This window comes from Protopterus annectens, chromosome 3.part1, assembly GCF_019279795.1.
Source record: "Protopterus annectens isolate FY-2018-M chromosome 3.part1, PAN1.0, whole genome shotgun sequence".
In the NCBI taxonomy this organism is placed as follows: Eukaryota; Metazoa; Chordata; order Ceratodontiformes; family Protopteridae; genus Protopterus; species Protopterus annectens.
Window position 1 is genome coordinate 54,258,096 of NC_056732.1, and position 12,880 is coordinate 54,270,975.

At 41.6% G+C, this 12,880-nt stretch overlaps 1 protein-coding gene across 2 annotated transcripts in view; it reads right to left on the minus strand.

Moving 5' to 3' along the window:
* Nucleotides 1-12,880, minus strand: part of TWSG1 (twisted gastrulation BMP signaling modulator 1) — a 315,372-nt gene that overhangs the window by 274,980 nt on the left and 27,512 nt on the right. The window contains exon 1 of one of the 2 annotated variants that reach the window (XM_044067967.1): nt 5,665-5,879. The exons of the other annotated variant lie outside the window; for it this stretch is intronic. The gene's annotated coding sequence lies outside the window, so the exon portion shown is untranslated. Of the gene's footprint in view, nt 1-5,664; nt 5,880-12,880 lie in introns of those variants that run through there. 2 annotated transcript variants of the gene reach the window in all.

Sequence of the window (12,880 nt, forward strand, 5' to 3'; positions counted from 1 at the left end):
AACATTGGAGAACATGAAGATCTCTCCGAACACCATTATATTGGGCGACTTCAACTACCCAAACATTGACTGGGAGCATTACTCAAGCCCCAGCACCTTAGCCCAAAGATTCCTGGAAATTATAAACTCAAATGCTATGGAACAACTAGTCACCACTCCCACAAGAGGGGACAACATACTAGACCTGATCATTACCAACATGGGGACTCTATGCTCCACACCAGAAGTATATCCCTCATTGGTAAGATCAGACCATAAATTAATTTCACTGGATGTCCACATCCCGACCCCACCCCAGCCCAGAAAACCACAGTGAAAAACTTCTCAAAAGCGAACTTCTCACTTCTCAAAACCGAAGTGGAATCCTTCAAGGCCCCAGGGCCAGTGGAAACTACAGCCCAAACTGCAGAATCCTATATAAATGCATTCTACGGACATCTCCAGGAATGCATGGATCATGCTATCCCAAACAAAACCAAGACCCAATCATCCAAAGGCAGGCATCCAGTCTGGTGGACCCCTGCCATAAATAAACTGTACAACAGAAGGAGGAAGCTACTACATGATAGAGCAAAATCCCTAATAGGGAAGGCATCTCTGATCAGTACTAGCAAAAAATTACGATCCCTCATAAAATCCTCCAAGGCCAGCTTCGAGAGAAAAATTGCACAGGACACCAAAGACAATCATAAGGCTTTTTTCAGTTATGTTAGAAACCTGGGATGCAACTCCCAGACTTGTTCTGAGTTGATTCTAAACGACAAAAAATACACTGAACCCACAGACATCGCCAATATCCTGGCAGACAGGTTCAGTGCAAACTTCTCCCTCCCCTCCCCCCCAAAAGAGCAAGTATCTATCCCGGCAGAGGGCTGTCTCCCAAACATCTCAGATGCTCAGGTGAAGGCTGCCCTCTCCAAAGCAAAAAACACTGCTTCCATGGGACCAGATGGTGTCCCAGGTTGCGTCCTACATGAACTACAAGAGGAACTAATCCCTCAAATAAAACAGCTATACAATCTCAGCCTCACTACAGGATATGTGCCCACAGAATGGCGTACAGCAACAGTGGTCCCACTCCACAAAGGTGGAGCCTCTACGGACCCTGGAAACTATCGCCCCATAAGCCTGACTAGCTTAGTCTGCAAGGCTATGGAGAGGATCATCATGGAGCTCATAAACAAAGACATTGGGAACCTACAGACACTAGATCCTACCCAGTTTGGCTTTGTCAAGGGCAGATCCTGCCTTTTGAACCTGGTTGACTTCTTTGAAACAGTCACCAAAGCCATAGATGAAGGGAAGGTAGTCCACACAGCCTATCTGGATCTTGCAAAGGCATTTGACACAATACCCCACTTGGGCATCATAGATAAGCTATCCAGCTTAAATATAAACCCCTATGTCACAAGATGGGTCACAAACTGGCTCAAAGACAGAACCCACAGAGTGAGAGTTGCTGGAGCCATGTCAGACTCAAAACCGGTCACAAGTGGCGTCCCACAGGGTTCTGTCCTGGGACCACTCTTGTTCGGTATATACTTTTCCGAGGTACAGGCAAACATGGGAGGACTATGGCTCACCAAGTTCGCAGACGACTGCAAACTGAGCGCCATAATCAACTCTCCAGCTGACACAAACATCCTTCAAAAAGGTCTCACAGAGACAGATAACTGGTGCCAGCACCATGGTTTAAAGCTAAATGCCAAAAATGTATAGTCATACCCTTTGGCAAAACAATGTGCCCACAAATTACCACATAGGCGGAAACCCATTAAGTACAGAGAAAGTTATTAGGGACCTGGGGACCCAAGTTGATAGAAATCTCTCCTTTGAAAACCACATTGCCAAAGTGGTTAGAAAGACCTTCTACATAGCCCACCTCATCACGAAGGGTTTCACATCTAGATCAAGAGAGGTAATCGTGCCCTTTATTCATCCCTCATCAGGCCCATCATAGAATACAATGCCCCTTTTGGGATGTACCTTACCCGACACCTGCAGCAATTAGAAAGACCCCAAAAGTATCTCACCAAGAGGATCAAGGGTCTCAAACAGATGCCATATGCTGCTCGGTTAAAAACTCCAGCTCTACTCAGTTGCATACCGCCTACTTGAGGCGATCTATGCCTGACATACAAAGCTATGTCAAATCCAGAATTAATGGACATGCTCCACCTCAGTAAATCTAAATCCCTTAGAGCCACACGCCGAGGGACTTGAACCTCAGCACAGAAATAAATAGAACTTGCTGGAGGGACAGGTTCATAACCCAGAGGCTCCCTTCACTCTGGAATAGAATTCCAGTTCATGTGAGGCAGAGCACCTCACTGAATCTCTTCAAGAAGAATCTCGATAAGTGAATGGGGGATCGTAGGTTTGTCCCAGGGATTACTCCCGTGTCACTATTAGACAGAGGCACAGTAAACTAAACCTTAAAAAGGGCACAGTATACTCAAATCAAGGGGTGGCGTAAGCCATACAGAATCGGGCTAGGCTTATAATTGCCTCAGGGCAGATAGCCTAGTACGAACCTATGAACCTATGAACCTATGAACCCTCTTCACTCTGGAGAATGTTGACATCTGTGCTGTGACTGAGAATTGGTTTAAAGTCATAGAAAGTACTCTAGCAAAGTAAGTCCACAGTACCTTCCACACATTTAGACCAACAACAGCACAGACTGGGGCCAAAGGTGGAGGTGTCTCGATCTACATTACAAACAAACACACCTCCAGGTTGGTTAAACAGAATGATAACATGGGGCACATCCATGTGCAAGTCAGCACAGATAAGGTCCTCACCATAGCTACAGGTCCCCATCTATGCCCCTAGAGTCTCACTACTCTTACCCAAACCTCCTGCAGACAATCACCATCCAACCAAGCACCCTATTCATAGGTGACTTAAACTACCCCTCTATAGACTGGGAACTTGTATAGCCTCAAACTCATAGGCACATCACTTCCTAGACTTTATTAAAGTAAACACCCTGCATGCTGCAACCAGAGGCTCAAACATACTGGATCTGGTATTTACCAACATGGGAGAGCATTTTACCCCCCCCCCCCATGTTACATCCTCAAAAGTGAAATTGGAACACAAAGCTATCTCCTTTGAAGTAAGAATCAAGCTGGAACCCCAACTAAACCAGTAACAGTTATGAACAATAAGGCAAACTACATCCTATTAAGTGACAGTTTGTCAAAATTCATCACTCTCCCTAACCCTGAGACCACAGCTGCCTATGCAGAATTATTCAGAGTCACTATAGAAGCATCTGAATGGTTCCATAGAGGCAGCTGTACATACCAGAAGTAAACCTAAAACAAACCCCACAGGGAGGAATCCTTACCTAAAATGTTGTGGCCGAAATCAGAAGGTCAACTTTGTGTGTGTGTATATATATATATCTATATATATATATATATATATATATATATATATATATATATATATATATATGTATATATAATTAAAAACAAACTAAGAGGTCTTATTAAATCCACCAAGGACAACTATGAGGTCAGGATAGCCTCACAGGCTAAGGACAATCACAAAGTCTTCCTCAGCTACTTCCTCACCTATGCTCAGCTACTTCCTCACCTATACTCAGAACCTTAAAGGTGACAAAGGTAACACAGTAATGTGCTGAACTGGTGGTGAATGGTACCACCTTCACCAATCAGGGTGACATAACAAATGTACTGACTGATAAATTTATTTCAAATCCCCCCCCACTACCCCCAGCTCCAGCAGGTGAAATCCACTCTAACTTACTTACTTACTGGCAGCAGTCGCTAAAACCAAGAACACCACCTCCATGAATCCCGACAATATCCCCATTTGCCTCCTGAACAGACTAAAACATGACCTATCAGGACCAATCGAGGCACCCTTCAGCTACATCTTTGAAATAGGCTAAGTTCCAAGCGAAAGAAGGACAGCAACATTCATTCTCCTCCACAAGGGCAGACCATCAACCAAACCAGGGAACTACTGATGAATGTATTTCGATATGTATTTAATATGTAAAATTTCTATTTTCTGTTGGAGCTTTTCTCCTTGGGCCTCCGCTGAGAATAGACATTTGTATCCCAGTCGGACAAACCCGGTCAACAAATATAAAATAAATAAATAAAATAATACAGACCTGTCAGTCTGACAAGCCTAATATGCAAAGCCGTGGAACGAATCATCCTGGAAATAATAAACAAGTACATTGGCAACCTACAAACACTGACTCATTTAAGTATAGCTTTCTTAAGGGAAGGTTGTGCTTATTTAATCTGGTTGACTTGTTTGAAAGGGTCGCCAAGGCAATGGATGAAGGTAAAATAGTGCATAATGCTTATCATGACCTGATTAAGACATTCAGTAGAATACCCACTCAGTCATTGTTGGCAAGCTTTTTAAGCTAGGCATAAATACCTACATAACTTGTTAGATTGATGACTGGTTTCCGGACAGGACGCAAGAAGTCAGGATAGGTGAGAATACAACTACCAAGAGACAGATCACCAGAGCAGTACGCCAGGACTCTGTGCTGGGCCCACGTCTGTTTGGCATCTATTTCTCAGACGTCAAAGCTAATGTTCAAGGATTCTGGCTCACCAAGCTCACAGATGACCGTAAATTGGGAGCTATTATACAATTTACCCAAGACATTAACATATTGTAAGAGGGTTTAACACAAACAAATGACTGGTGCCAAAGCCATGGCCTAAAACTCAATGCCAAAAATGCATTATAATGCCCTTTTCGAAACTGTCAGCCCAAGTTAATTACTGGTTTGATAAAACATCTGTAAGAGTCGACCCAGTAGTAAGGGATCTAACATATGCAAATAGCAATCTGGCCTTTGATCAACACACAGCTAAGACAATAAGAAAATGATTCTATGTTACCCAACTTATAGGTAGGGGTATGGCATCCAGGTCCAAGGAAGTTATAGTACCACTCTACTCACCCCTTATCAGACCCTTCACAGAGTAAAATGCCCCCTTTGACATATACCTAACCAGATACTTGCAACAGTTGCAACACCCACAAAGACTTCTCACCAGCACCAGGAGAATTCAGGGCTTGAATACCCTGTCTTAAAACTGATCACCTAAAGGCTCTTTTTCTGTTTTCCATCTCCTACAGGCTGCTGAGAGAGTATCTTTGCCTGGTTTACAGGGCTTCCTTAGACCCACCTCTAATGGATCTCTTACACATGTGCAAAACAAACAGCACCAGAAAGACTAGATCCAAGGTTCTGAACTTCATTTGTGACATAGACAGAACGTGCTAGTGAGACAGATATGTGTCCCAAAGGATCCTCATGTTAATTTAAGACTGTCAGTCAAAATTAGCACAACGCTTAATAGAACTCCAACTTGTCAGAAAGAAATTACGCACCCTGGCATATTCAACAAACAGACCTGAAGTAAAAAAAATTAAAAGGTAAAAAAAGCTCAACCACATACTGAAATGACTGCACAAGCAAAGCACAGTAAAAACTGTCAGCCTGTAAAAATTAAACATACAATGCATTGTCATTGTAATAAAAAGTACAGTAAACACATAATTTCTGATTATTTACTCCTTCAAAAATTACACCCATTATTAATTCATCACATATTGAGCATGAATCTTCCAAACCTAACGATGTACACTTACCTTTAATGGTCCAGCAGCTGTGTATGTCTCTCAGTCACCTTCTCCTGTAAAGATGAACTCTCAAGTTCTAAAGTGTTCCTTTTATGAAACCCACTTAGCCTGATTCATAAATAAAGCATCACTTGCCATATACAATGTATATTCTCAGCAGCAGGGGCATCGGGTGCTGACTTGTGGGAACATGGGCTAATTTATTGGCTAGGCTTATAAAAGCCTCAGGGCCAGTAGCCTAGTAACTTGCTATGCTATGACTCTTAAAAAAAAAAAGATTGCAATAAACTCCTTTTTCATTGTGGGTGTCATTTCTCAACTGAGTTGTCTACAGAAGGTGAGAAACATACCTCACTTCATACAAAAGCATTCCCAACCACTCCTCCAACTAAAAAACAAACAAAAAAAAAAAACATTCAAAGTATCCTTGTTTCACAGCAGGGAGCACCCAGCTAAAACCAGTACTTTGTGATTAGTATATCACACCCTGGGTAACAAATTCAGATAAATAAATGCATTGAATGATTGATGAATGAAAACAATTTAAACTGCTCAGAAAACAATGTAGTTAGTGCCTCATCAAGATGAATATGACCATTTTCACCTCAACTGGCACCTATTGTTTAATTCCCTAGTCCAAGACCAAAGAACTAAACACATAGCCAAAGATGAAAAAAAACCCAAACAAAAAGCTTGGAATAATTCACATGCAAACTGATTTACTCAAACTGCTGTTACCACATAGCATGTCAGCAGGACAGCTAGAATATGTGTCCCTTTTTTTGAATAGTTCAAGTCAACGTTTTAGTTAAAAAACTAAACTTTAATTTTTTTTTTTTGCATGGAGATTGCAATCTGCAGAAAAGTTTAAAATACTGTGTTATACAATTTTTATCCCACTGTTTACAAGCCTGTAACAGACAAAGGGCAGGCATGCAAATATTACAGCGAAAATCCGGGGTCCCATGAGTATCAACTGCTTAGGTGGAGAGCTGAAGAAACAGAATCTGGAGTGAGGAGAACATATTCTTTTGAATGACCATCTTATCCCACTGCAAGAACCAAAAGCTGATGGCATGCGTTGGTTTAGGATGGGTTGAGTTTACCTAATCTGTCAATATTTGATGGTCTACAGACATATAGCATATAGCTAACTTTCTGGTGATTTAAAAAAAAAATCTGGTCCTGCAATGCACTGACCAGTCCATGCAGAGTTTATATAAAATGCATAGCCTAGCTTCATGTTTATACAGCATCCACATTGAGAAAAATAAACATAGGTGAGAAATGCTTCACAACACTCTAAAGGAGGCATGCAAGTAAGGCAGTAAGAAACAATGATTTAAATATGTGTACTTTACTAGTAACAAGTTCCATCAGTCTGACGAGCCTTATCTGCAAGGCCATGGAGCGTATTATCATGGAACTTATAAACAAAGACATTGGCAACCTTCAAACACTGGACCACACCCAGTTTGGGTTCGTGAAGGGCTGATCTTGTCTCCTGAACCTGATTGACTTCTTCGAATCAGTCTCCAGAGCCATGGACAAGGGTAAGGTGGTCCACACAGCCTATTTAGACCTCGCCAAGGCCTTTGACACCATCCCCCACTCTGGAATCATAGATAAACTTACTAAGCTGGGCATTAATCCCTACGTCACCCAATGGGTTGCCAACTGGCGTACTGACAGAACCCAGACTGTAAAAGTAGCAGACTCCAAATCCAGCTCCAGACAAGTGACAAGTGGAGTACCTCAGGGTTCAGTCCTGGGACCGCTCTTGTTTGGCATCTACTTCTCTGAAGTACAGGCCAACACTAAGGGACTCTGGCTAACAAAGTTTACAGATGACTGCAAACTGGGAGCCATTATTGAATCCCCAAATGATGTAGATACTCTACAAAAGGGCCTTACAGAAACAGATGCTTGGTGCCAGAGCCATGGGCGCAAGCTCAATGCCAAGAAATGTATAGTTATCCCCTTTGGGAAAAAACATGTACCTGTGAATTACCACATAGGTGGCAGTACACTAAACACCGAAAGTGTGATAAGAGACTTAAGGACACAGGTGGACAGTGGTCTCACCTTTGATAACCACAAATCCCCACAACAGTCAGGAAATCCTTCTATGTGGCACACCTCATCACTAAGGGCTTTTCATTCAGAAAAAAGGAGGTCATTGTCCCACTGTACTCATCCTTCATTAGACCAATTATAGAATACAATGCCCCATTTGGTATGTACCTCTCAAGACATCTGCAACAACTGGAAAGGCCGCAGAAATACCTCACTAAAAGAATCACAGGCCTAAAGCAGATACCCTACGCTGAACGCCTTAAAAAACTCCAGCTATACTCTGTCGCATATCGTCTACTCAGAGGCGATCTCTGCTTAACATACAAGGCCATGTCAAATCCAGAGCTGTTGGACATGCTACACTTAACGAAATCCCAATCCCACAGAGCCACATGCTCCAGGGATCTAAACCTTGTCATCACAATAAACAAAACATGCTGGAGGGATAGGTTCCTGACCCAGAGACTCCTCAGACTCTGGATTAGACTGCCCATATATGTCAAGCAGAGTGCCTCTTTGGCCCTCTTCAAAAGGAACCTTGACGATTGGATGAGTGAAAGGAAATTCACCCCGGGGATCACATCAGTCTCCCTGCTAGACATGGGTCCAGGGAAGTAAATAGTGTGGGAAGAAATAGCCAGGGAATTGTTATGGCTAGGCTTGTATAGGCCCTAGGGCTGATAGCCTAGTACCAACCTATGAACCTATGAACCTATCAGTTTAGGTTCTATAAAAATGTCTACATGAGGTAATATGAAAGAAAAAAAGAAAAAAAAAATATTTTGAAAATCAAAATGAATACCACAAAACAATTAAGAAAAATAAAAACGATGGCTATGATTAGAAGTGTCCATTGGTAGGCCATTGGCACTGGCAGTTGCTGTATTACCTCTCCTTCCCGCTAGTCTTCCTCCAGGAGTCTGTTCTGTGTATGATAACCAGCCCTGTACCGCAGTATATAGACTCACCTCACTGGCTACCACCCTCATGTTGTATAAGTTAGTATCTGTGAGCTGAGCTTGTCACACCTCTTACTTTGTGAATCTCCCCAGTTCCCCCACCAAAGGAAGTCTGGCATAATCTGACACTCATGTCTCAAATTCAGAATTGCCACCAACACCTAACTCTCCCCTTAAAGTAATACCCTCCACAGGAATCCCAGTAACTTTCAACAGCTGTGGCTCACCCTCAGGTTCACTGTTACAGATATTCCCCTGAAACAGCCATGCCACCAGCCTTGGTTAGAGGTGGCAGCAGTGGTTGGGTCTTGGTTAGAGGTGTCAGCAGTGGTTGGGTCTGGTTAGAGATGTCAGCAGTGGCTGAACCTTGGGTAGAGATGTCAGCAGTAGTTGGACCTTGGTTAGAGGTGTCAGCAGTGGTTGGGTCTGGTTAGAGATGTCAGCAGTGCCTGAACCTTGGGTAGAGATGTCAGCAGTGGCTGGGCCTTGGTTAAAGGTGTCACCAGTGGCTGGGCCTTGGTTAGAGATGTCAGCAGTGGTTGGGTCTTGGTTAGAGGTGTCAGCAGTGGCTGAGCCTTGGTTAGAGGTGTCAGCAGTGGCTGGACCTTGCTTAGAGGTGTCATCAGTGGCTGGGTTTTGGTTAGAGGTGACAGCAGTGGCTGAGTCTTGTTTAGAGGTGTCAGCAGTGGCTGGGTCTTGTTTAGAGGTGTCAGCAGTGGATGGGTCTAGGTTAGAGGTGTCAGCAGTGGCTGAGCCTTGGTTAGAGGAGCCAGCAGTGGCTGGGTCTCATCCTGGTATTTTCCCCAAATGCCTGCCTCCATGTTTGGGTCTGTGCACCACATGTATGGATGGTATTTCATTATCAAAATATTTTCCTATTAAAATGACCACTAGGATATCATAAACCATTGTCATCTACTTGTTTCCTTTCCTTGCTTCCTAATCCAGGTAAACTGGCCAGTGGTATCTGAAAAGGTATCCTTCCCAAGTCCCTAACTGGACTTAACTGCAGAGGCAAGTAATGCTCCCTTTTATCCACTGCAGGCTTAATAATAATAATTATGTCTGATGCATGCATCCCTCATGACGACGGTCTGTTTAACCTAGACCATGATAAAGTCTGTGCCCTTGTAGTGCTGTCGCAGCAGTTGTCTTCAGACAACCAGGCATCGTTTTACTGCTATCACTGTTTTCTATCTCCCGTAACTTTTGTTCCCCATATTGCCTCAGTAGACAGTGGTACCAAACATGCCCCCTTTGGAAACAGTGAAAACATTTCACCCTAAGACCTTGGTTTGCAGTAGAACTGGTACAACAAAATAAATAGAGCTGGCTTCCCTGTTTGCCTGTGGAACCTGCTGTAATGGTTTTGGCTTCCACATGGGTGTCTTTATGCTCACGCGTACTGCTGCTTGTCCTCTTCTTGGGCAGTTTTGACCTCCTTACTAGCTAGAGGTCTCCCTTCTTCCCAACTCTTCAGCAGTGTCTGCCAGCTAGTAGATTCTCATGTTCTCAGAGTACTGCTTTTTGCTCCCTTGCGAAGAGGTCTGCTAGCTTACAGCTGTAGTGACTTTTCATCCACTCATCCACATATGAATGTTATTATTATTGCAATATAATAATTCATATTGCTTTCTGCCTTTCTGCTGTGCTCTCTGAGTCTCTATGTGCTTCAAGACTTAGTTTAAAATGTTCAAAGAAACAGTTTAATTCTATCATAATTCAAACACGGTACATAAACTATATTGATATAGCATGCATATCCTTGCCTGCTATCAGAGATGTCGAAACCCCCAACCACTGCCCCTGGTCACTTTGCTGATTATTGCACACACTTTTTCAAATGCCCAGATGAAATTATCAAAGTCATCACCCTCATATTGAGCAAACATTCGGGTACTGACCCTGGTATTTTTTAAAGTTCAACGTTCCCTGATTCTAGTTCTCATGACCCTTTGGATGAATAGTGGACATCTTTCTTCATGATAACACTGCTTCTCTGCCTCTTTCTTGTCCCTCTACCTGCTTCATCCCCTCAGCTACCTCAAGCTCCAGAAATGTTATCTCTAAATCAAGTCTCTGTAATTCTATTGTTATCAAATACCTGTGTTTGGGCAGGACAGTGTTCTCCTGCATGTTGCACACCCACATCACTGACAGGTTGTCTCCAGATTTAGTGGACTGTATTCCATTTGTATATAAGGCTGCTATCATGTCCTTCTTGGACATACTGAATATGCATACTTTTCTAAATTTTACACTCCTGAATGCATGTACACAGTTCCTTCTCAATTATTTGAGTGGTGCTCAAGTTTTGTTTCATTCATTTGTATTAGCTCACACCTTTAGGTCCTTTAAACTTTTCACATTGAAAACTTAAGAGGCATTAACCTCAACCAGAACAGTATGCAGGCCACATTTTTATTAACGTTATGAGCAGTCTCAAAAATGTAAAATGTATGTAGTTGTACTGAACACTACAGTTACAGCTGAAGTATTACTATTAATGTGCTACTAAGCAACTATTTATTTATTGTATTAACTGTGTTAACGCATGCAATAGGGTTCATACTACATCGCAAAAATAAAACTTGGAATACCTTTCTCTTCAAGTTATAAGGCTTCTTTCTTGCCTGTTTATGCCTTAACATTGTATCTCCATTACTTACATCAACAGCTTTGCCAGTCCGTTCTTTCATTACATTATCATAATATATTCAGGTTTACTATCAAAAGTGCGAATGGCACTACGTCGACTGTCATATACTCGAACATGGAAGGTCGTAATCGGTAATGTCGAAGACAAAATAATCAATCTAGGAATGGTTTTAACATGGGTCGAGGTAGGGGAGATGTTTGTAGTTCGGAATAATACTGAACACCTACCTCGACCCATGTTAAACCATTCCTAGATTGATTATTTTGCCTTCGACATTACCGATTACGACCTTCCATGTTCGAGTATATGACAGTCGACGTAGTGCCGTTCGCACTTTTGATAGTAAACCTATATTCATTCCTTCAGCAATAACATTTTGATTACAGACTGCTGACTTGAGGGCAGTAGTCGTGGAAATTATGACATCTGGAATCAAGTATGACTTCTACCTTGGTTCACTGGGGGCATAGTGAGGTGACTCAGTCCAGTCCTGGGCCCACCTATCATTCCTTGAAACCTGCAGGTGTTTCCATGAGGAAGACTAGTCATATCATCAATGTTTTAATGAGAATGCATCAATAAAACATGTGCCAGAACTACATTCTGCTAAACTCAGATTTTATATGGGAATATTTATAGCTATTTATTATTTTTATTCCCTTTTTTGTCAAGCATTGATTATTGCTAAGTTGAGGTGCTCATATTGTGGTTTTCTTACATACATATTTTAGAGATAAATTAGGGAATGTTACTGTTTCTCATGCTTTGTATATATTTGTTTACCTGTATGAGAAAGTGAGACTCTTTAGTCACTATGCTTATAATTTTTAATTTAAGTTAAATGGGGTGGGAGGTTGGCATAATGGTTAGTTTGCCTTACAAACAAAAGGTGCAGGGTTTGATTCTCACAAGGAGTAATTGGCTAGGCTTAGAATAGCCCACAAGGGCAATTAGCCTAGTATTAAAAAAAAAAAAAAAAGATAATTTTTATTCATTTATTTATGTATTGAATTTAAAAGAAGTAGTTGATTATTTGAATACTTGATTTGAATGGCTGAGTATGACTTTTATAACAAGGACACTGGCTTTAATTTAAATAGTATTGACTCTTTAATAGCATGGATTTGTGTGAGCTGTTGATGACAAAAAAGGAATGATGTCATTTGTTTGGTATTCTGATGAAGTCTGCGGTCAGGAACAAAAGTGTTAAATCTTACTCTGGAATAGACATTTTTGTTTATACCTGTGATAGTGTGTGATAGGTTTCAGGTTTCTTTCTACCTAATGGGAATTTTGCTTGGCACACACATTTCCTTCTTGTTTGGTAAGTTTCAGGAGCAATCTGCTTTATGAAAGTTGTGCTGAGAATGAACTCTTCTGTTTTTTTTTTTTTTTTTGGTATACTTTCATTGTACCTCTCTAGTATTTCTTTTGATCACTAAAAGTTATTGGTTACAAGTATTTTTATTTATTTTTTTATTTGATAACTAATTAGTACTTTTATTGTTTGGTATGCTTGATTTTGACATCA